Raw genomic sequence first — 23,809 nt, forward strand, 5'->3', positions numbered from 1 at the left:
AAAAATAGAGGTAGCCGTAGGGGCACGGCTCATTTACTAAGTGGACTCGGGTCTTGGCCATTATGGCACCCGCGCCCCATGATTGCGGGGCGCGAAACGGCCGTTCCACTTGCCATCTGAGTCCTGGATCGCCCGCCACGCATCCTCCATGCATCGGGAAGGGCAGGCGATGGACACAGAAGGCATGGGCTTTCACGCCGGGGCGGGGGGCCGGGCGCTGCTGATTGGGGTAGCGGGTCGGTCCCGCCTCCTTGTGCCTTCGGCGGCTGGATTGGCTGATTGGGGCGGTCGCCTTTAGGCTCGCTTGGCCTCGTCCCCTTATAAAAAGGGGGACGGACAGCGTTCTCCTGCATCCATCTTCTTCTACTCTCATCCCTTTCTTTCCCTTGTCATGCCGAGACGGCATGGTTGGGGCCGTCCTTCCGCGGAGGCGACCAGATCTTCCTCCCGCCAGAGAGCCGCGGATGTCAAGGAAGAGCCGAACGCTCAAGGCGAAGGTCATGCCCAAGGTAGAGGTGCCGGCTGGGGCCGCGGTCGGCGAGGCGGTCGAGGCAGAGGCAGGCGTGGACGGGGGACACCTGCGTCATCATCATCTCCGTCTCCATCTCCTCCGCCGTCTCCTCCTTCTTCGTCGGGCGGCCATGTCGGGGACACGGCGCTGGAGTTCATTCTGAAACTGCGCGAGCTGCCGCGCAGCCGTCTTCGTCTCCCCGAAGCGTTTGTGAGGGTGCTGGAGGTTGATTAGCCACCGAGGTTGAGGCTTCACATGAAGGGGTGTTGCAATGGCGACATGTGGGCGAACACAAGGTTCCCCGCCCCTCATGTGATGTTCCTCCGTCGGGGTTGGAAAACCTTCGTGCGTGCCCACTGCTTGATGAAGGGGCACGTCCTCTGCATCAAGTTAGCGGAGAGCGACCTGCTCTCCGTCAAGGTCTTCGGGCGCTTCGGGTACATGCTAGGGTGATGTGCGGAGAGCTCGGCTGATGACGAAAGCTCCTCCTCGAGCGACAGTGACCAGGAGGACAGCGACAGCGACGACGAGGGCAGCGGGCGTGAGGATGACGGGTCCGACTAGGCGTCGGACATACCGTCCCTGGGCGACGCCGGCAGCACCATCATCTGCATCGCCAGCTCCTTGAACTTCTCGGGGTCGCCTCCTTGGGCGGTTGGCGTGGGAAGGCCGGAGAAGACGAAGAAGGCGGGTGGCGGGCCGTCAAGTCGGAGTACGCAGGCACCGACGCCTTCATCGCGTATTGGCAGCCTGCTGCCTCATCTTTTGGCTCTTCTCCCGGCACCATCATCACCAGCCCTCTTCTGGACGGTCGCCGGGATGTTCTTTTGGTGTCTTCTGCTGCTCGTACCTTGCCTAGGCACTCCTTTTTCCCTTCCGCCATCTTGTTCCATTTCCTGAGGAGAGGGGCAAGAAAGGGATTACGGGCATCTTATCTCTTTTTAGTTTTTAAGCCTACGGGCCTTAGTAAAATTTAAACCTTGTAACCCCCTTGCTCATGTATGCATTCCGTATGAATTGTACTTGTTAACAACGTATTAATGAAGAGAAGGGTGTTTGCCGGGGTTTTTTTGTGTGCGTGGGCGAGGCCCACACCAAGGAACGAATCCTCGTTATGTTAAGATAAACATTGTAACCCGGCAACAGACCTTGCCGTCTTCCTGCTCTATAGCTCGACTACACTCACGCCCTTGGCGGAGGTAGGGGCAAAGTAGGATTAGGCCCTTCGCTCGTTCCCTTCCCACCGCACTACGACCAAGTTCCAGCCGAAAGTAAGGTTTTTTGGGCACGGGAAAGAGGGAGCAAGATGGTATAAGAGTGAGCGAAGTCTCGAACGTTTAAGTTTCATACGGAAATATAGAGTGGGGGATGAAAGACTTATCTGATTCTGCAGCACCCGACAACCTTGGCTTGCCATGGTCGGATCTTTGGATCTGCAGCCCCCGGCAACCTTGGCTTGCTGGGGTCGGAGCGTCGACCTGTTCTCTTTCTTCCAAACAGCTTAGTAGAAATGTCCATGCACCCTGCGAACGAAAGAGAATGGAAAGGAATAGAGAGATGCATACTCGATCTCTATGCTAGGGGTTAGTCGCCGCTAAGCACTATCAACCCTATCAAAGAGAGAGACTTAACCTAGCATGCATGCCAAAACTTAGGGCGCCAGCGCTTCATTTATTTATGCTCAGGGTCTGCGCCTGGCTTTGTACAAAGGGTTACATGCCTTGTCGGCGGCAAGGCTTGTCACTACAAAAAAATACACTTCCGTGATGATACGTGTTTGTCACAGTAGGTCGCGTTTTCTGTCATGCATGTACATCCATGACAATTTTATGACAGAATCAAGATAGTCATACCTGTGCCGTCGTAGAAGTGTTCCATGACATTACCAATATTATCATCACGGAAGTGTCCACTTCCATGATGATAAATCGCGCGTCACAGAAGTGCTTTCGTCAAGGGTGACCGACACGTGGCATCCACCTTAACGGAACGTCGTTAAGTTATCGGGTCCGGTTTTGGATCCGATAACCTGTTAACAGCCCGGACCAATGGGGATTTTCCACATGTAAAATCATCATTGGCTGGAGGAAACACATGTCAGCTCCGCGTTGGCACGCGAGATGCAACTATGATATGTTGACACGTGGACCGGCCCAAAAGTGGCCCATAAAGTTTAAATGGGTCGGCCCAACTAAAGGCCCCCAAGATTTTGCGGACCATAATGGGCCGTCCCAACTAAGGGCCCATGAGATTTTACAGACCATAATGGGCTGGCCCAACTAAAGGCCCACAAGATATTGCGGGCCATAATGGGCCGGCCCAGGTAAAGGCCCACAAGATTTTTGCGGGCATAATGGGCCGGCCCAGGTGAAGGCCCACAAGATTTTTGTGGACCATAATGGGCCGGCCCAGCTAAAGGCCCACGAGATTTTGCCGACATTAATGGGCCGGCCCAACTATAGGCCCACAAGATTTTGAGGACCCTAGTAGGCCGGCCCATTAACTGGCTGCCATGTTTTGGGCCAAATGCCGGCCCATATTTGATCCAGTCCATGAATGGCCTGCCACGTTTCGGGCCTAATAATGGCCCATATGAGATCCGGCCCGTTAAAAGCCTACCACGTTCTGGGCCAAATTACGGCCCAGATCAGGTCCGGGCCTTTAAGAGGCTCTGGGCTAAATTATGGCCCATATCAGATTCAACCCGTCAACTGGACGCTATGCTTTTGGGCCCACTTGCTAAAGGCCCATTTAGTAATTCAGCCTGATATTAGTTTCGAACTGTTAATGGCCCGTTTAACATTTCGGCCCTATATTAATTTCGGCCTGTTAAAAGCCCATCATATAGTTGGGCCTAACTACGGCCCGGTTTGCATCCGACCTGCTCGCAGCCGATAATCTGATTGGGCCAAACAAGGACCGAGACAATTTTGGCATGTTAAAAGCCCGTGATTTGATTTGCACAATCATGGGCCAGGGTCCATTTTGGGCTGCTGCCGGCCCGTGAGCTGTTCGACACGTTTCAGGCCCAACCTACTTCTCAGCCTCCTAAAAGCCCATTGATTTTTCTTGCGAAAAGAGGGCCGACGGTTTACTCGGCCTATTAAAGGCCCGAATCTTCTAGTGGGCCAGTTTACATTTTGGCCTTTTAATGGACCAAGATGACGAGGCCCATGATGCGGATCATACATCATGATTACATGAAGGCCCGATTATGTACCGTAATTTTACGGTTTGGCCGGTTTACTGCGAAGATAGGATATATATACAGTAAAATAACTGCAGCATCGTGAATAAGAAAAAACCTAGACTATACAATAAAGAAATTATGGCATATTACATCCACTTGGCATCAAAGTTCGCCACTATGATAATAAAGCACAAGCAGACAATAGATTACATATACTGGGCATCAAAGATCGCCACCAGTGCAAATAAATACGCTGACAAAATAATATACAAAACCGATAGCAGTTCAATAGAGTTTAAGAAAGGTTAGCCCTGCTGGGGAGCTGCAGCGCAAGCAGCTGAGCAAGCTGATAAGACTGCGCTTGTTTAACACTTATATTCACCTCACTCTGAAAGATAAACAAGCAGACAGATGACAGGTTTTGCACATAAAAGTATCAGTGCTGACAATTCATCACATTTCTTACTGACGAATAAAGTGACACAGTTTAAAATTGCATTAACACAATATGGTATTGTTCAGGTCAAGACATGGCAGGAAATGACATTGTGAAGGAGTTGGTAGTTTCACGGCACCACTGGATTACAGATCAAGAACTCATAAGTATCAATGGTTAGTGTGTTGTCAATTTATCCCATTTCAGATTGGCAAATAAAGAGACGGTTTAAATAATAGTAGAATGATATGACATTGTTCATAGTTAAGACATTGCAGAATATGACATTGTGCTGTAGTGGGTCGGTTCACCACACTACTGGATTGCGGATCAAGAACAGAAGCATACATGCAGTGCAAAAGAAGATCACTTGCTCTGTATAGTTTAATTTACATGGTATGAAGAAGGAACTTGGTTGTACAACTGAAAACTTAAATTGAGAAGGACAAACTTTTGTTTATGAACTACATAATAAACTTTTAACATGCAATTTGATGCAAACACCAAAAATAAACAGCTGTTGCAGTCATGCCTAACCAAATATACACAACAAAGCTTGAAGTCTTGAGAAGGACAAACTTACATTATTGGTGAAGACATGCTCTATAAAGCCCTTGTCCATGCTGATGGGGGGGGGGGCAATTCAAGAAGTTTACCACAGAATCTTCTTCATAAGCATTGCCTTTATTCTACATTTTGTTAAGAGTAAATATAGATGTGATAATATAAGAAAAAATGGAGAATATTTAAGATAAGATGAAGAGTGATGCTACATAACCAAGTAGCTATAAATGTAAGTATAGCGATACAGGCAAAAGGTACATCCAAGAGCAATGCAAAGCTAAACTTCTTCAGTACCATCGGTTTTATCCAACCTTATGGTAAGAGTAAATATAGATCTGATGTGTAGAAAATGGAGGGCAAAGGAAAATAAGCTGCAGAGTGATGGTACATGAACAACTACATGTCAATATAAGTACACTGATAAAGGACAGTAAGTACTTAGAAGAACAATGCAGAGCTAAAAAATTTCATTGGCATTGGATATATTCTACACTAATGTAACCATTTATACAGATCCAATAATTTGGAGTGAACAATTGATAAGCAAGCTATCATGCATATTGCTATCACATAATGAACCAGGTATGTATGCAAGTATAGTGATACAGGACAACAGGTACTAACAAGAGCAAAGCAGCGGGCAGCATATTTGCGATATCATGTCGTTCTTTTCAAACCGGAATTCTTCTTTGAGCAGATTTCCTGCAAAAAAGATCCGTAAGGCACATGCGGAAAAGTAGAAGTTCAAATTGTCATGTGATTTCATAGACAGTACCTCATCCTGGGAACGAGTCCAGTGCATAACAAGGTTTTTCCATCCAATGTCTTCTAGATTTAGCACAGGAGACTTCACCGGAAATTCGTTTATAGACTTGCCATCAAAATGTGATTTCCTCAGGTAACACCGATACTGCTGCAATGCTTCCTTGAAAAGCACAAGCAAGCTTTGCTCGTCATGACTATCTAGATTGACCCTCGCCCACTTACAACAATGTAATGTAAATCATTGATGTGTTCAATAAGCACACAAAACAGGAAAATAATAACCATGAATAATAGCACTTACACGTAAGTTGGACAGGAAGATGTGAAAATGGTGTTTGTCTTCACTATAATCTTCCCATGATGGGAATATATGCACATAGTCCCTAACAACATTGGAATCATTGTCTTTTAAATTGGGAATAACTGGAATGGGGTTCCAATCTGCAGGAATTGGCTGTCTCTGCAGTTGGGATAGGTCTTCGGCCAGTGGACTTACTGTACTTTTTGCTGGAGTGGGATTTTTCTGTGGTACGGCTGGTGCTATGGCAACTGAAATCGGTATACCTTTTGCTGGAGTGTAGGTCCTGTGTGGTGGGGTTAGTGGTGTGGCCAGTGAAGCATGGGTACAGTCTGCTGGAGTCGGTCCTATGTTTTGTGTCACTGGTTGTACAGCCAATATAAGTGGGGTGCTGTCTGATTTCTCCGACACCACCACGTTTTTCAAGGACTTTGCTGGTGCTCCTTCAGGTTCGGCAATCACCCTCTTCCTTTTTGATGTCTGATGCACAAGAACAGCATTTGAGTGAAAAAACATGGTACGATGACAGATGGAATATGTATTGATAATGGATGGGCATGGCATCTCGACATATATGATGAGTAAACTAAGTAGATGGCGGTGCAACAAAGTAGAAGAAATGCAAAACAACATATGCAAGATACGCGCAATCAATAAAACCTTGCCAAATTAGAGCAGGCACCTTGATGGGTGAACAGGACATGACATCTGCCTTTGACTCCCGGAGGTTAGAATAGTGATTAGGATCATATTCTGAACAAGAATCAACAGGTGGGGAGCGTATGAGTTTCATTGCATCCAGAATGGCACTCAATGCCTTGGTGCCAATTTTGTAAGCCATTGCAGTGTTTAGCTTCAAGAGTGGACTGCTGCTAGTGCGACACAAAGCAGCTACACAGATCATAGTGTAGATATAACGGGAAAACTGTAAGCATGAGAGTAAAATCAGCAAAGTGGAACTTGCTGGAATATATGTGCTAGTATTGCCGGTACGGCTAGAAAGGCTTCGGATACCAGCTCTCTTCAACTGAAGGTGCGGTACTGTTAATATCAGTGTAACTCTCAAAGGCGACACAGCTCCCCGGATTTCATTGCTATTCTTATAGGATTCAAGTGGGCAGGCCACTACAAATCCTATTCCCATGTTTACAAAATCCTATGAATCAAAGCGGCCTGAAGAGTTCAAAGTGTCCATCACAACCGACCATATAGACCTCTACATTGCAAATGTCCCTGCTCATCTTCACTACAAGGAACATACTGTACTACTATCATACTCCCTCCGTTCGAAAATATAAGTCTTGGTAGAGATTTCCACTATGGATCACATACAGATGTATCCAGATACATTTTAGAGTGTAGATTCACTAATTTTGCTCCATATGTAGTCCATGGTGGAATCTATACAAAGACTTGTATTTAGGAATGGAGAGAGTACTTATTAAAGAAGAACGGAAGAGGAACATGCTAAAGAAGAGCAAGCAGCTTTTGGATAATAAAATGTTCGTTGCGCAGTGCCCACACATGATGAACCAGAGCGCATTAAGAAAGCAACTCCCTGTTGTCTCTCTATATATGGTGCACGTGCTTTTCGAAAGTAAAGTAGGAACATTAGCTAACCAATTAAATGTTATCTATTTTAGTAATATCAACATCATATCAGATTCGTACTTGAGCAACAAGTTTGGAATTATGAGTGGCACATTGTTTAGCTTGATGGATTCAGGAGCAGTGCTAAGCAGGTACGATGATGGTACTGAATATAAAGGCATGTCTGCATGCAAGTCGTGTGACTTTTGTCATTTGGGTCTGTCGACCATTTCAGGCGGTTGGATGAAAATCCTACGTCTCCTAACCCTTCTTCTTCCTCGTCTCTGATTCTTCCCATACAGGACATCGCACGGGCCGCTGACCGGACCACCGGCCCCCACCGCCTGTGTTCCTCCGCCACCCCACCCCCACCCCTGCCCCCACCCACGTCGAGTTTTTTTCATTGGGAGAGGCCCCACCACCGCCCCCCACAACCACCGTCCCCACCCGAGCCCTTTCGTTCCCACCGGCGAACTCCGGCGAGCTCTGAAAAATCGACTGACCCAATTTTGAAATTTAGTCTACTGTGATTTAACTAGTGTGGAATATAAAAGGGGAAAACCATAAGCATTGGGAGTATAGTGTTGAGCATGCCATGGCGGATCTGAAGGTGCAAACCGGACAAAGGCAACTTCGGAACCAATGTTTGCTTTCAACTAGCAAGTAAGTGATGGACAAGCAATCGGAGTAAAGCAGTAGCGATCTATTTTCTTGCTGCGATAAATAAGTTGAGCGGATACGAAAGAGTACCGCCTCTGGTGCAGTGCCGTGTATGCATCTGCTGAGAATTTGACGGTGCTGTGGTAGCGATGGCTGTCGGCGGCATGGAAGCAGATCTAGGAGGGTAGACGGTGGCGGCGGGGCGCGGTGGATGAGACGGTCGTAGGAGCGGCGCCGGCAAGTTGGACGATGGCGGGGATGAAGCGAGAGGACGGGCTGCAAGGATCCTGGTCCGAAGCCGTGGATGAGAGAGGTCGATCTCTTGTAATGGACGGCGGCGTCGGGGTATCATCTCTGGCATGGTGGAGGAGGACGGCGGTGGATGGGGTGGCAGACGGAGGAGGTTGGGGTGGAGAGGGTGTTTTGGTGCCCATGGAGTACGAATGGGGAAATGGAGGTAGAGAGGAAGGGGGGAACCATGTCTTCAGGGCGCACTTGTCTCAAATGCGAGGAAATTTACAAAGTTAGCCCCGTTTTAAATTTTCTACATCACAGCAATATTAGTCGGTTGGGGATAGGATGGTAATCTTGCATACACCGAATATTTGCCGACGAGTGTTTGTTTTTGGCGCCCACCGTGTATGAATCGAGGAGGGAGTCGATTTCGGTCGAGGACACACTGTGTTTTGGCGCCCACCATGTATGAATCTGGGTGAGAGGCGGTTATGTCACGTTTGAGTGAAATTACAAACCTACCCCTATCGAAACCTATAGAAATCGAGCAGATAGGCTTTGCGTGGCAGGGATAGGCGGTAGTAATTTCCATCTCATAGATTTTGGTTTCGGGCGGTTACTGCGACTTTCCCAGCTTCGTTCAAATTTTGCAGAGTGCACGTTTACCGTGCCAACTCAATTCGAATCCCGTTTGTATTCTATTTTTTTCAGGCGGGATCCATTTTCGATTGGAATAAATTCTATATACATCATTTTTTTATATGTACTTTCAAAAGCACAACAAAGAATTCTGCTCCTTTATATGTATAATATGATTTACAAATACAATGATCTCAAAATCATATGGTTGAATTCAAAAAATTAAACCAAACTATCTTCTACTAAAATGTATGGATCAGTAATATCCACATATTAAATAACATAGATGCGCGTGAATTCATATGAGTATGCATGTTTGATAGATCAATTTTGGTTCGAGTATGGATTACATGTATCATCATCTCGAATTCAAATATTTGAATCCCTTTTATGTTCACTCCTTTCACGCCCATCACTCTCACATGCATGCTCCTTCATGTAGCTATCACTCTCTTTTCTCTAGCTCACCCGCACGCTCACTTCATGTTTCTCCTATCCTCGCAAACATGGTCTCTCGACGTCTCCCTTGAGAAGTGTCACACTCTCCCTATCATTATACATTACACGGTTTTCATTATCTCTCACGTCTCTACCGTTCTCTCGTATCACTAGGTACCTAAGCTTTCTTTTTCATCGCCACACACACAGTCTCCACTCGTCTTTCACTTTGTCTTTCCCTCTATGGGATTCTCTCACACACCCTATATGTCTCTAGATATGACTCATACCACCAAAATTACTCTCTCTCTCTCTCCTGTAGACACAACATTTGTTGCGGTCTCCTTTTCATCTCCACCCCAGACTGAGATTATTCATTTGTTTACTAATCAGACAAACTCCCCCTCCCTCTCTCTCTCTCACACACACAACTCCTGCTTCCAATCCCCTTCCCGACTACCATCTCTCTCTCTCTCACACAAAACTCTCGATTTTGCACCCCGACTTGTATTTCTCTCACAAACATTTATCGACTAGCCTCTCTATAGGTTTATGCACCCGCACACTCGTGCTTCCACTATCGCATACATGTCTCTCTCCCGCTCCTTGTATCTATGTAGACTTTTCTTCCCTTCTTGAGACACGCCCTCTCGATCGTGCAACCACACACTATCGCCTCATTTTAAGCTGATACCTCTCGCACACACACTATTTGTGTCTTTGTCACACATGCACTCCGTCCTCCTCCTCTCTCCCTCTCTCTCTCTCACACATGGGCTTTTTGCAACAACTAGCAAGATGCCCATGCGTTGCACGGAACATCAAGATGCATTTGTATGAGTAGTTTATCTTGTGGGAGAAAAGTATGAACGAGGGAAGGCCTTATTTGCAAGTGTGGAGAGGGTGTGGGTATCTTTTTGCAAAATTGCCATAGTTTCCTTCCTATCCGCCAGATATAGATCGGACGGCCTATATTGCAGGATGGCAGGCACACGATCATCACCGACTATGCTTTTTATAAGAGTAGGAATAAAAAACAGAGTTGGTGATGATGGTGGGCCTGCCATCCTCCAATATAAGCCGTCCGATTTATATCTGACGGATAGGAAGGAATCTATGGCAATTTACCCGCAATCCTCTCCACATTTGCAGATAAGGCCTTCCCTCATTCATCCTTTTCTCCCACAAGATCTTGATGTTCCGTGCAACGCACAGGCAGCTTGCTAGTAAGAGTAGAAATTAGACATATACCACTTCTTGAATCTTGGAACCAACAATATTCCTCCCTTATCTCACCAAAACCGCCAAAGGAATATATTTTAAGTGAAACATAACATATTTTTAGTGATATACGTATTTCAAAACTAGACTTTTTTTTATCAAATCGGTGAATATGTATTAATCTACTCTGATCGTGTGGCAACGCATTGGCACATTGCTAGTAGTTATTATAATTTTTTGGGAACCAGACAAACGGTGGAGTACATATACGACGAGAAGAGGTGCAAGCACGCAGTCGGTCTCTCGCTGTGTCGCACACATGAGTGTTATGTAAAGGCAACATTAACAAATAAACCCTAAAACCCTAGGTGCACGATTGTTGCATTCGCCGGTACCGGGTACTTGGTGGAGCGCACCTTTGTAGGAACAGTCAGCTCACGTGATAATTTGATCCGTAGGAGTTGATGGTCGGGACGGTCAGGACCACAGGTGAACGGCTTGGAGGCGGTGGCTCGCCAGTTGCCACAGATCGAATAGCCACGTTTAAAATATCATTTTTAGCAGGGTTAAGAGTTCCGGTTTTCAATGGCGCATTATAAATACTAAGTAGTTTTTAGAACGATTGGTATGGAGCAAAAATGGAATTCATAGTACTACGTACCTCCTTGGCGTATGGTTGTATGGGTTTATCTTGCGAGATGTTGAACCTGGTAGTTCTAGGGCAAATACTATGGTTTAGATTTAGATGTTGGTTTTCAGTAATGAAAATCGGAAGGGGGAAACCCTTCTTTGATTAGAAAAAACTACTACCTCCGTTCTGGTTTACTAGTCCCCATCGTATTTTGGGTCAAAGTTTGTCCACGAATTTTACTTGTAAAATGTGAATGGAAAACGAGATTTTGTTATACCCAAACAAAAAAGGACTGGAGGGAGTGATTGCTCTGACACGGATGCGACCTCTCATAGCGCAGGCATTGAACCGGCGCGCCGGCCAAGAGGGCCCCACTCGCTGCAGGCCCGGCTGAACACGCCTCCTCGCCGCATGCAACCGGCTTCAGACTGCACCGCCTGCCTTCATTGAATCCGCACGTGTGCCGGCAACACGTCCTTCCGCGAGCCGGCCGGGATTTCAGAACACAAAAATTATCAAAATTTAATTAATTATACATGATCTTGACTTGTTGTGCTCGCACTGGTAGCAGGAACTAGAGGGTTTTCTTTATTTATAACTCTCCTCAATTTTTTTGGCTTTGAAGTGAATCATGGTTGTGGACATTATGTATGAATGTGCAGATATCTGTGAACATGAGTTTGATGTGGAAGTTGAACTTGGAATGTCGGGATTGCGCGTGAACTATACCATGTCCAATGCTTCGTCTGCTATTGTTTGGAAAGTAATTGCTGTTATTACATGACCCGAAAAAAAAATTTGTGCCACATCAGTAGATGCACGGACATCACAACAGGCATGCTGACTGGATAAACATTTGAACCGAGCTATTATGAAGGAAATTTTGTATTGACAACAATTTTAGATAGCAGGAGACGCCTAGCCTGCTCTGCCTCTGCTAGCTTATTTCTGGCTTCTTCCATCTCTTCTTTGGCATGGGTGAAGAGAGCATATGATTGCTCTTTTTGCTTCTTCAGGAACTCAGCAACATTCTCAAGGGCTGCTGCACGCTTTCTTTCAGCCTTTACTAGAGCCACGAGGACACGAACAACTGACGACTCCACCTAGCATGTGTGTAATCCAGCATCATCTGGGAGTTTGCACCTTGTGTCTAATCCAGCATCATTAGGAAACCGGCACCTTGTGTGTAATCCAGCCTCATTTTGGAAACATGATCTTGAGGTTGACCTTACTTCCCTCCTCGCAGGAACTGCATCCTGACATGAAGTTACTTCTTTTTTAGATCAATACTCAGAGCAACCCAGATCCATTTGGTAGAAGCCAGATAAACAGAACTGGGAGAAGTGAATTCAAAAGGAAAAAATATAAAAACAGACTACAAGGTGAGAACACCCACTTCCTACATCAAGCTAAAAATGAAAGCATTAGGACGATTAAGACTCTTCTTATTACACATAGAAGAACACGAGGCTTAAGAGAAACAGAAACTACAACATATACACATCGAATAACACGAGGCTAAACGAAAGTAGTTGAAAGGGTGTTACTTACCAAAGCTCGTATTACAGGTTCGGTGCAGCTCCTCTTTAACTTGCCACGCTCCTTGAAGATGTCCCTATTATCCCGTGTTTGGTCTTCATTGGTCCTCTGCATGTTCGCACTCGTGGTTTTAAAATCTCAACATGGCAAGAAAAATATACTACTAGTAATACTCGCGCATCTTGTGGGCGACATTAAAGCACTCGTCTGCCATGTTAGAGCATCTCCAACAAAATCGCAACGCGCGGCGCTTTAAAAAAGCGTTTACCGTGCTGAGATCGAGAAGTAGAGATAGAGAGTAGAGACTAGAGAGTAGAGGATAGTTCTCAGCATAGATAGATAAAAAATAGATTATTCAACTACTCCTCGTCGTCCGACTCCTCCTCGGTGATGTTCTCCTCCGACGTCTGACTGTAGGCATGAAGATACCGATCGTCGTCGGATTCCCAGGGCAACGCTGCTCCTAGCCTCAGGTTGAATTGAGCGTCCGCTTTTCGCCTACGCTTGTCCTCGCGATAGGCGACTCGCTCCGCCCTCCTCTTATCCCTCTCCGCCCTCCTTTGCGGGTAGAACTCGCGCTTGTTGATGATGTCATGCGGGAAGCATTGGCGCCACAGCACCATGGCTTCCTCGTCCATCTCGGCGGTGCCGAGACGGTGCTCCCGCCTCCGGTTGTCGCGATGATCCTCGTCGGTGATAAGCCGCGGCAGAGGCGCGAGATCCTGTGCCCGCTCCCGCGTCGGCACGTTGGGGAAGTTCAATGTTCTATGAGGCCACCGGAGGCGCCACGCCACCGCGTCGTACGCGCGGGCGGCCTCATTGGCGGTGTCGAAATTTCCAAGGCCGAGGCGCATCCTGTGGAACCGGATCTCGACGGAGAAGCCGCCGGAGGGGCACGCGCGGACGCCGTGGCATTCCCAAGTTTCCCGGCGACGCGATGCCATGGTGGCGCGGCGGTGGCGAGGCATAGAGCAGGGAGAGAGCGGTGGCAAGGCACAGAGCGGTGGGAGGGCGTTGGATTTTATAAAGCATGCCGGACGATGCGCGCCAAAACTAGCGCACGCCCGGCCGCTGTTTCCCGCACGCACGCAATCATTTCCCGACGTCTCTGCTATCTCTACTCTCTTCTCTACTGTTATATTTATTTTATATTTAATATTTATCTCTACTTCTCTACTCTCTACTTTTTTCTTATAAAAAATAGAGTTGGTGATGATGGTGTGCCTGCCATCCTGCAATATAGGCCGTCCGATTTATATCTGACGGATAGGAAGGAAACAATGGCAATTTTGCAAAAATATACCAACACCCCTCTCCAGATTTGCAAATAAGGCCTTCCGTCGTTCATCCTTTTCGCCCACAAGATAAACTACTCATACAAATGCATCTTGATGCGTGCAACACATGGGCATCTTGCTAGTTCTAAAAAACTTTCCATCATTTGCCACACTACTGGTTGCAGATGAAAAACCTACCCAAGCATAGCACGATACAGGAGCGACGCACAATTAAAAGCTGATATTCTATTGGACAATGGAGGCTATAACCAATTACTTTTACGGGAACAATAGCACCCAGGAAATTTGAAGGGTAGGTACGAACAAAATTGGAACTGCACATGTACTGCTAAGTGATTCAATACACACATTACCAATCGAGGAGGAGAACGATGGTCGCGGCGGCCTTGGTGAGTCATGGTCGGCAACGGGAGTCAGTTCATTGTCCACGACGGTGGTGCTTCTGCACTTGGCGTCGGCTTCCGGGAAGCAGACCTGAGTCCGTGGAAGACGGTGCCGGGGAAGAGGCTCCGTGTACGACGACGACGGTGGACCGGCTCCAGTGCGACGTACGAGGTCGTCGATGAGGCAGATGCGCTGCGGTGGACGAGTGCACCGATGTAGAAGGGGAGGAGCATGAAGGCTGCGGTGCCGTGGAGAAGTCTATTTTGTGGTGGGGATAGAAAATGGGGAGTATTCAGGTGTACTACTCAGGGTGCCGGGGTGGAGTTGGCTGGGTAGGGTGAACCTGAAGTTACGAAAACAGCCCCGTACCAACCGTCATCCGTAGGCCTCTTCCGAAGGCTATGATGGTAACTTCCCACAGCTCGAATCAGGGTCGCGGGAGATTTTCCCGCCGACCTCAAAATTTTGTGACACTGAACTCCCCGTGTGGCGTGTTGGGTGATTCGGCTAAGCAACTAGCGAGTAGTACTAGTAAACACTGCATATTAGGTTTGACGGAAGTCAAACTTCCTAAAGTTTGACCAAGTTTATAGAAAAATATAAACATTAACCATAACAAATATGTATGATGTGAAAGTACATTCAATAATGAATCTAATGGTATTTATTTCTTATTGTATATGTTAATATTTTTTGTTATAAGCTTTCTGAGAGTTTACAAAACTTGACTTTGATCAATGCTAATACGCGGACTTAAATAAAAACGGAGGGAGTACACATTTGTTTTCTTAGTATGTAGTGAATTAATCATTTGTTGAAATTGAGAAATAAATATATTAGGCTACTGACTTCGAATGTAATGGTCTATACAATTCAATAGTTACAATCATTGTCGAATTCCAAGATGTATATGAGGTCTATAGTACTTCACAACATGCTCAAACTCACATAATCCCAGTCAAATGACAATCAAAATGCATTTCATAGTTATTACTTTGTAGGATGCAACAAAACCAACAATAACTCTACATCAGCCATTATAAAAGCAACATTTTGAACATATCCCAATGTGTGAATGAAACGTGCAGAGAGAGCTTGCGAAGATGGAGCACATAGGGCGGGAAAGATTGTATGTATGTGGACGAGAGAGTAGGAGACAAACCTAACGAAACAGAGAGAGAGAGAGAGAGAGAGAGAGAGAGAGAGAGAGAGAGAGAAAGGAAGAAGTTAGGTCTGTGAGAAAGATGGAGACATGTAATATATGTGAGATGCGTGTGCATCTGGATTCTGTACACGTGGAAGGAGAAGAGACAACAAGTTTGATGAGAGAGCTGGAAAAACATGGACGAGAGGGGAAGGATCTCGTGGGTTGAGGGATTGATAATTTTGTGCGGGGGAGAGAGGGATTGGTAATTTTGTGTGAGAGAGAGAGGGTGGGGGGAGGAGTCAGTCAGCCGTCGTCACATCATCCTGCTTCCAAATGGCCCTACATTCTCTAGCGCAGTGTGGTTGCCGTCTTCAATCTCCTCGATGCCCTCTTTCAAGATTGAGGTGTTGTGCATGCTGGGGTGCAGAGAAGCACAAGAGAGAGTGGTCGCCATATAACCTTGGATGGGGATGAATTGTGTGCCCGGGGGAGGTGGTGTGTGTTGTGCGTCAGATATTGAGAGAAAACAAACCTAAGGAGAGAAATGTGTGTATGTGACGGAAAGCTACATGCTAAACAGGGTATTCATGAAGAGATTGTGCGAGCGAGATAGAGAGCGATGTGCGGGCCTTGAGATGGGCACGGGCCGGGTGAGGGTGTCAAAATGTGCGCGTTGATGCATGTGTTACATGCGATCGTGCGAGGGACGGATGAATCGAGAGAGAGAGATGGTTGTTGTGTTACGGATGCTCCTCTCTCTCTCTCTCTCTCTCTCACACACACACACACACACACACACAAGTAAAATAGAAGACCGTTCTCTCATGTATACACAACGTATCGGCATCTGTCTATGTCTCACTCATGCATGATCATTTGCACATTCACACCTCTCTATGTCTCTTTCACACGCACACCGTCTCCACATTGCCCTTCCGCCACAACACACATATGGACACATACACACGTTCTCTCTCAGTCACACACACAAAATCAGTATTAAAAAAACTAGGGCGCACCTAAAACGCCCAAATCCAAATAAACACGAACTGGAGCTAAATTCAAATATATGGAAATATTGTAGCGTCAAGAACTTTTCTAGGAAAAAAAGTTGAGTAATATTCGGGGATTGTTTTCACACACACAAAAAGTTCGGTGGATGTCCTTCGAGCGCGACACGGTGACACACCGTTCGATCGACTGCGCGGCTGCGGTTCACGCGCTTGCACAAGATTCCGTATCGTGGTTGTGGTAACTAATAAAAGCGATGCCTAAGTCTAATGTTGACATGTACTAGTATGGTTTTCTTTTAAGTTTGACCAACCCTATATAAAACTAAACTATGCTCCCATATGCGCACTCATCAATATGCCGCCGGCGCCGTTGCGCATGCTGGCGCCTGCTGTCGGTGTCAAAACTGGCGGATCTCGGGTAGGGGGTCCCGAACAGTGCGTCTAAGGTCGATGGTAATAGGAGACAGGGGACACGATGTTTACCCAGGTTCGGGCCCTCTCTATGGAGGTAATACCCTACTTCCTACTTGATTGATCTTGATGAATATGAGTATTACAAGAGTTGATCTACCATGAGATCATAATGGCTAAACCCTAGAAGTCTAGCCTGTATGACTATGGTAATGAGTATATCTCTTCCGGACTACACCCTCAGGTTTATATAGACACCGGGAGGATCTAGGGTTACAAAGAGTCGATTACATAGGATGGAATCTTCATAGTTGATCGCCAAGCTTGCCTTCCACGCCAAGGAGAGTCCTATCCGGACACGCGTACAGTCTTCGGCCTTCGTGTCTTCATAGCCCATCAGTCCGGCCCATGGATAATAGGCCGGACGCCCAAGGACCCCTTAGTCCAGGAGTCCCTCAGTAGCCCTTGAACCAGTCTTCAATAATGAGGTGTTCGGCACACAAATTGTCTTTGGCATTGCAAGGCGGGTTCCTCCTTTAATGATTTCCAAGTAATCTATTCAACCGTAGATTCAATGTCACTCCCCTCGGCTTCTGCGCGTTAATAACCCCATCTTCCACGTGTCAAGCGAATGCGGAAGGTCAGGGTATTTTGCAAATAACACCCCGTTCAGGCCAGGAAGAGCACCTATTTAAAGAGATCGGATCTTAGATCCATTCGCATCCCGCGGAGAAAATCCCCAAAGACTACTAGGAGAAGCCATTCCAACATGGCTAGCATTCCCAGTTCCTCCTCCGACTCAGAGAGAGGCGAGTGGGAGAGGTGGTCGGTAGCCCACAGTGAATTAGAGAAGCTGCAAACGCAGGGATTTCTCCCCCTGCAGATCTGGTTCCCGTTCGAGCAGGGCTAGTCTCCCTTAACAGTGAGACCCAGGCAGAGGATTTTCCCAATCCATACGGGGGAGCGAGTGTGTTTCGTCCCTTATCTGCTAAGGGGCGTTGGGTTTCCAATCCATCCATTCCTCCGGGGGCTTCTGGAATACTATGGCCTTCAGCTGCAAAACTTTACTCCCGCCTCCATTCTACATATTGCGGGCTATGTCGCTTTTTGCGAACTGTTCCTCGGCATTGAGGCCCATTTCGAACTGTGGAGAAAGTTGTTCTGTCTTGTCCTGTGCAACCACAAGGGGTCAATATTTGAAGTGGGCGGAGCAGAAGTATGGTGCGTCACCGATACCGGATACCTGTCTGGCACACCAAGGAAGGTATCTGAGGAATGGCCTTCCGAATGGTTCTATATAGAGGATGTCGCTCTTCCCGACCCAGTTCGCAAGGGTCTCCTGGAATTTGCAAGCATTCCGCTGAAGAAACATCACAGCTGGCATCCCCGAAGTCTTGAAGAGGAGGACAATGCGGAAGTTTATCAGCTCCTGGGCAAGATAAAGATGCTTGCCCAGTCCGGATTTACAATAGTTGAGGTAATGGCGACCTCCATAGCGCGAGGGGTTCAGCCACTTCAATATAGAGGGCTCCCAATGTGGCACTACAATGGGGAGGATGATGCCTCCCGCTGTGGTCGGAAAGGTCCGGACACCCCTGCCGCTCTAGCCAAGATACTGGCCGAGCTGTTCAAAGGGGAGGAAGAAGAATTTCTCCGCATCAATCACAGAGACGGGTACTCCATGTACAACCCTCCCACTTGGGTAAGTCCTAACCCCTTTGCTTTTATTCACTCCGCTCTCTTAGCCATTTTTAATGAATTCCTAATCCATTTATTGTGAATCAACACTGGCGGAAGGTAACCGAGGGGCTTAATAGCCCTGCCCCACAGCCGGAGAACCACAACCGGGAGCTTGATCCCGGGTTTGAAGAGGACCCGGATATATTCGTGGTACTCGCGGAAGGGGTGTTTTACCAGGCGAGCTATGACGGCACGGAAGTGGCCATCGTCGCCGATTATCCTGGTCTTCTTCCAGCTTCCCACGTAAGTAATTAGGAGAAATCCCTCTCGAAAGAGTTTCCTCGCACTGCCTCACCCACCGCACTGTCTCATGCTTCAAAGGGGTGGCGTTCAGCACGTCATGCTACGCCGGGGACGATCCCAAGGAGAGCGGCTCCCGCACCGAGCAAGGCCTCGAAAAGGAAGGTCAGCGAAGACAAGGCCGGTCCTTCGTCGAAGAGGTACGGATTTGAAGGTATGCCTTAGCAGTCGTACCCAACCGTGATTGTTATGTTGGTCCTGTATCAGGAAGAAGGTTCGCCGAACTATGTCCGGGGATCTGGCCGGTCGCACTCCCAGCAACCGGGATTTAGATCCTACCGGAGAGGCAGGGGCCGCTGTGGGGACAACGCCGGACTGTCCTTCGCCCGAGGGTTCGGAAGATATGTCCGTTACCAACTCGGAAGTAGAGAGCGCCATGAATCATTGGCGCTGCAGTGCTGTCTTACGAGACCCCAAGTTCTCGGAAAAGGCATTCAATGCCTTCAGCTCAGCTGACGCATACATCCGAGCTGCTCGAGATGGGCTTAGAAAAGCCACAAAGCAATATTTGACAGATGTGCAGGTAAGTTTTCTTTGTCCGAAAAAGGATAACCATATGCCCATAGCCCCAGAGACTAAAAGCAGTTGGTACAATTGATTTAAGGATCATTGTATAACCAGGTCCTTACAGAGAAGAACGACCTGCTAGCCCAAGAGCTGGAGCAGTGTCGGGCACAGCTAAATGCTGCTACCGCTGAACTGGAAAACTCCAAGAAGGCGTCTTCTGGTAACATTCCCTCCATCGAGGAACAATAATTGTATACCAACTGTACTAATACTGTTGCTGATCGCATAATAGGATCACCGGATCAAGTTGAAGAGAAGTTGAAGATCGCCCAAGCGGGAGAGAAAGAGGTGAAAAGGCTACACGCCGCAGGCGAGCGTGTCCTGACCCGAGTCAGAGGGGAGAAAAACAAGCTTCAAGATTCCAACAATGCATTGAGTGAAGAATTGAAACATGTGCGGGCCCAGCTAGCCGACTCCGTGAAGGAGAACAAGAAGTTGCGGGGCGGCATATTCAGTATGTGCCTGAACTACCCTTAAAGTAGTTCGGAGATAAATGGAACTGATATAGTTATGATTGCAGGTATATTGACGGGCCGTCCCGAAGAGGAGGTGTCCGAATCATCAAGTGATCTGACGCAAGGGCTGTCGCAAGTGCATGAACAGGCTCGGGTGGCGATCCGGAGTGTTGCCAAGGCCCTATGGCCATTCGCCTCCCCTCCAGGAAGCATGGAGAAGCCTGTAGAGCTGTTCAAGGGAGCGCGTCAGCGTATCCGACTATGGAAGATATCGGCCTGCCGAGAGGGTGCGCGAGAGGCCTGGGCCATGGTGAAAACGCGATATACCAAGCTGGATCCAAATCACATGGCCCGTGTCGGACCACTAGGGTCAAATGGGGAAGAAATTCCCGTTAGTTTAGTATATGACCAAGTAGAGGTTGCCGCCAAATATTCCCAACAGGATTGTAAATTAGACCGCCTGTTGGACGGTGTAGAGGAGGAAGTGTTTGAGTCCAAGTGACTATGTACATTCCTTGATATATGTAACTCTAGCTGAATTGTATAGCATTTGTCATGGCAGACCATTTCACTTCAACCTCCGGACCCGAAGGTGCGGAGTGTTTCCGAATACCCGCGCGGCCGAATAGACTGTGGTATGTGTGGAAACTAGGCGTAGGGGTCATAGTTGCTTGAAAAGACAAGTTGAATCCGGCTAGTTGTGTTATATTACATTGAGATTGTAAGAAACATCTTCCAGAGAGAATAGTTCCGTTAAGGGTTCCTTTCCCTGGGTGTGCATGCATTAGTGTACATGTCCGAATTGTGATGTGACAATCATAGTGTGTATAACTTCTGTGGGTTCACAATGGAGTGAATGCAAAAAACATCTTCATTTCACCGACCGAATATTCCCTTAAGAACGCTAGCTTTCGGCTTCACCCAGCCTGAGGTACACATCCGGATGACCCGGCAGTAACAATCACAGAGGTGCTCCCTTTATGCCCTAGCCGAACTAATGGGAACGTAGGGCATAAGCACAGGAGCCAGGTAACCCAGCTTGGCCAAAACTTAAGTCATATCGATGCATATAGTGGCGAAGAAAAGGTACATACGGAAAAACGAATATGTGAAGAGCTTGATGGTCGAAGAACTTCTGTCCAAGAATCCCCCAGGTATAATGGACGTACATATTTAAAGATGTATGCGTCAGGGGTGTGCGGTCTAGCCGTAGGAAAGCTTTAAAGCGAGAAAAAAAATATCGGAAAAGAGAGAAAAAATAATGGAAACTATAGGGGAGAAGGAGATGAACAAGGAGTTCGACGCTCGGCATAGAATCTTCGGAGTCTGGCCGCATTACACGGGTTCGGCTTGAGGTGATTGTCTGATGCATCACGAAGACGTTACGCTCCTCCGGTGAGAACTTCGTCAATTATGAAGGGACCCTCCCATTTGGGCTTGAGTTTGTCCTTTTTCTTCTCCGGCAGGCGTAGAATGAGTTCGCCAACATTGTAAGTCTTGGCCCGTACTTCTCTGCTTTGATATCTTCGAGCCTGCTGTTGGTAAAATGCTGAACGGGCTTTTGTGACATCGCGCTCCTCCTCCAGGGCATCTAGGTTGTCCTGCCGATCAAGCTCGGCTTCTCTCTCTTCGTACATACTGATGACCCACAAGTATAGGGGATCTATCGTAGTCCTTTCGATAAGTAAGAGTGTCGAACCCAACGAGGAGCAGAAGGAAATGATAAGCGGTTTTCAGCAAGGTATTCTCTGCAAGCACTGAAATGATAGGTAACAGATAGTTTTGTGATAAGATAATTTGTAACAAGCAACAAGTAACAAAAGTAAATAAAGTGCAGCAAGGTGGCCCAATCCTTTTTGTAGCAAAGGAGAAGCCTGGACAAACTCTTATATAAAGAAAAGCGCTCCCGAGGACACATGGGGATTATCGTCAAGCTAGTTTTCATCACGTTCATATGATTCACGTTCGGTACTTTGATAATTTGATATGTGGGTGGACCGGTGCTTGGGTGCTGTCCTTACTTGGACAAGCATCCCACTTATGATTAACTCCTATTGCAAGCATCTACAACTACAAAAGAAGTATTAAGGTAAACCTAACCATAGCATGAAACATATGGATCCAAATCAGGCCCTTACGAAGCAACGCATAAACTAGGGTTTAAGCTTCTATCACTCTAGCAACCCATCATCTACTTATTACTTCCCAATGCCTTCCTCTAGGCCCAAATAATGGTGAAGTGTCATGTAGTTGGCGTTCACATAACACCACTAGAGGAGAGACAACATACATCTCATCAAAATATCGAACGAATACCAAATTCACATGACTACTAATAGCAAGACTTCTCCCATGTCCTCAGGAACAAACGTAACTACTCACAAAGCATATTCATGTTCATAATCAGAGGAGTATTAATATGCATATAGGATCTGAACATATGATCTTCCACCAAATAAACCAACTAGCATCAACTACAAGGAGTAATCAACACTACTAGCAACCTACAAGTACCAATCCCGGACTTAGAGACAAGAATTGGATACAAGAGATGAACTAGGGTTTGAGAGGAGATGGTGCTGGTGAAGATGTTGATGGAGATTAACCCCCTCCCGATGAGAGGATCGTTGGTGATGACGATGGCGATGATTTCCCCCTCCCGGAGGGAAGTGTCCCCGGCAGAACAGCTCTGTCGGAGCCCTAGATTGGTTCTGCCAAGGTTCCGCCTCGTGGCGGCGGAGTCTCGTCCCGAAAGCTTGCTTGTGATTTTTCTTCGGACTAAAGACTTCATATAGCAGAAGATGGGCACCGGAGGGCCAACAGGGGGCCCACGAGTAGGGGCGCGCCCAGGGGGTAGGGCGCGCCCCCCACCCTCGTGGAGTAGGGCGCGCCCCCCACCCTCTGGTATTTCTTCCGCTCAGTATTTTTTATTATTTCCAAAAATAACTTTCGTGGAGTTTCATGACTTTTGGAGTTGTGCAGAATAGGTCTCTAATATCTGCTCCTTTTCCATCCCAGAATTCCAGCTGCCGGCATTCTCCCTCCTTATGTAAACCTTGTAAAATAAGAGAGAGTAGGCATAAGTATTGTGACATAATGTGTAATAACAGCCCATAATGCAATAAATATCGATATAAAAGCATGATGCAAAATGGACGTATCAACTCCCCCAAGCTTAGACCTCGCTTGTCCTCAAGCGGAAGCCCATAACGATAAATATGTCCACATGTTTAGAGGTAGAGGTGTTGATAAAATAAAATACGGACATGAGGGCATCATGATTATTCTTAAAACAGCAACATATATGGATAATGTCATATGATTTCTTATGCTCAAGTAATAATCTATTCACAATGCAAAGTATGAATCAGAAACTTTATTAAGAACCAACAAACTATAATCTCAGTCATTGAAGCAATTGCAATTTATCATAACATCAGAAAGAGTCTATGTCAGAGCTTTTCAGCAAGTCCACATACTGAACTATCATTTAGTCTTTCACAATTGCTAACACTCATGAAATACTTGTGGTTACGGAATTTTAATTGGACACAGAGAAAGATAGGGGCTTATAGTTTCGCCTCCCAACCTTTTACCTCAAGGGTAATGTCAACAATAATAACTCATGCTAAGTTACATCCAATTAGATATATATGTCTGGATCTTTCCAACACACTGTGCTTGCCAAAGGATAAAATATAAAAAGGGAAGGTGAAGATCACCATGACTCTTGCATAAGGTAGAAGATAATAGTAAAAGATAGGCCCTTCGCAGAGGG

Source organism: Aegilops tauschii, chromosome 2 (assembly GCF_002575655.3).
Source record: "Aegilops tauschii subsp. strangulata cultivar AL8/78 chromosome 2, Aet v6.0, whole genome shotgun sequence".
NCBI lineage: Eukaryota > Viridiplantae > Streptophyta > Magnoliopsida > Poales > Poaceae > Aegilops > Aegilops tauschii.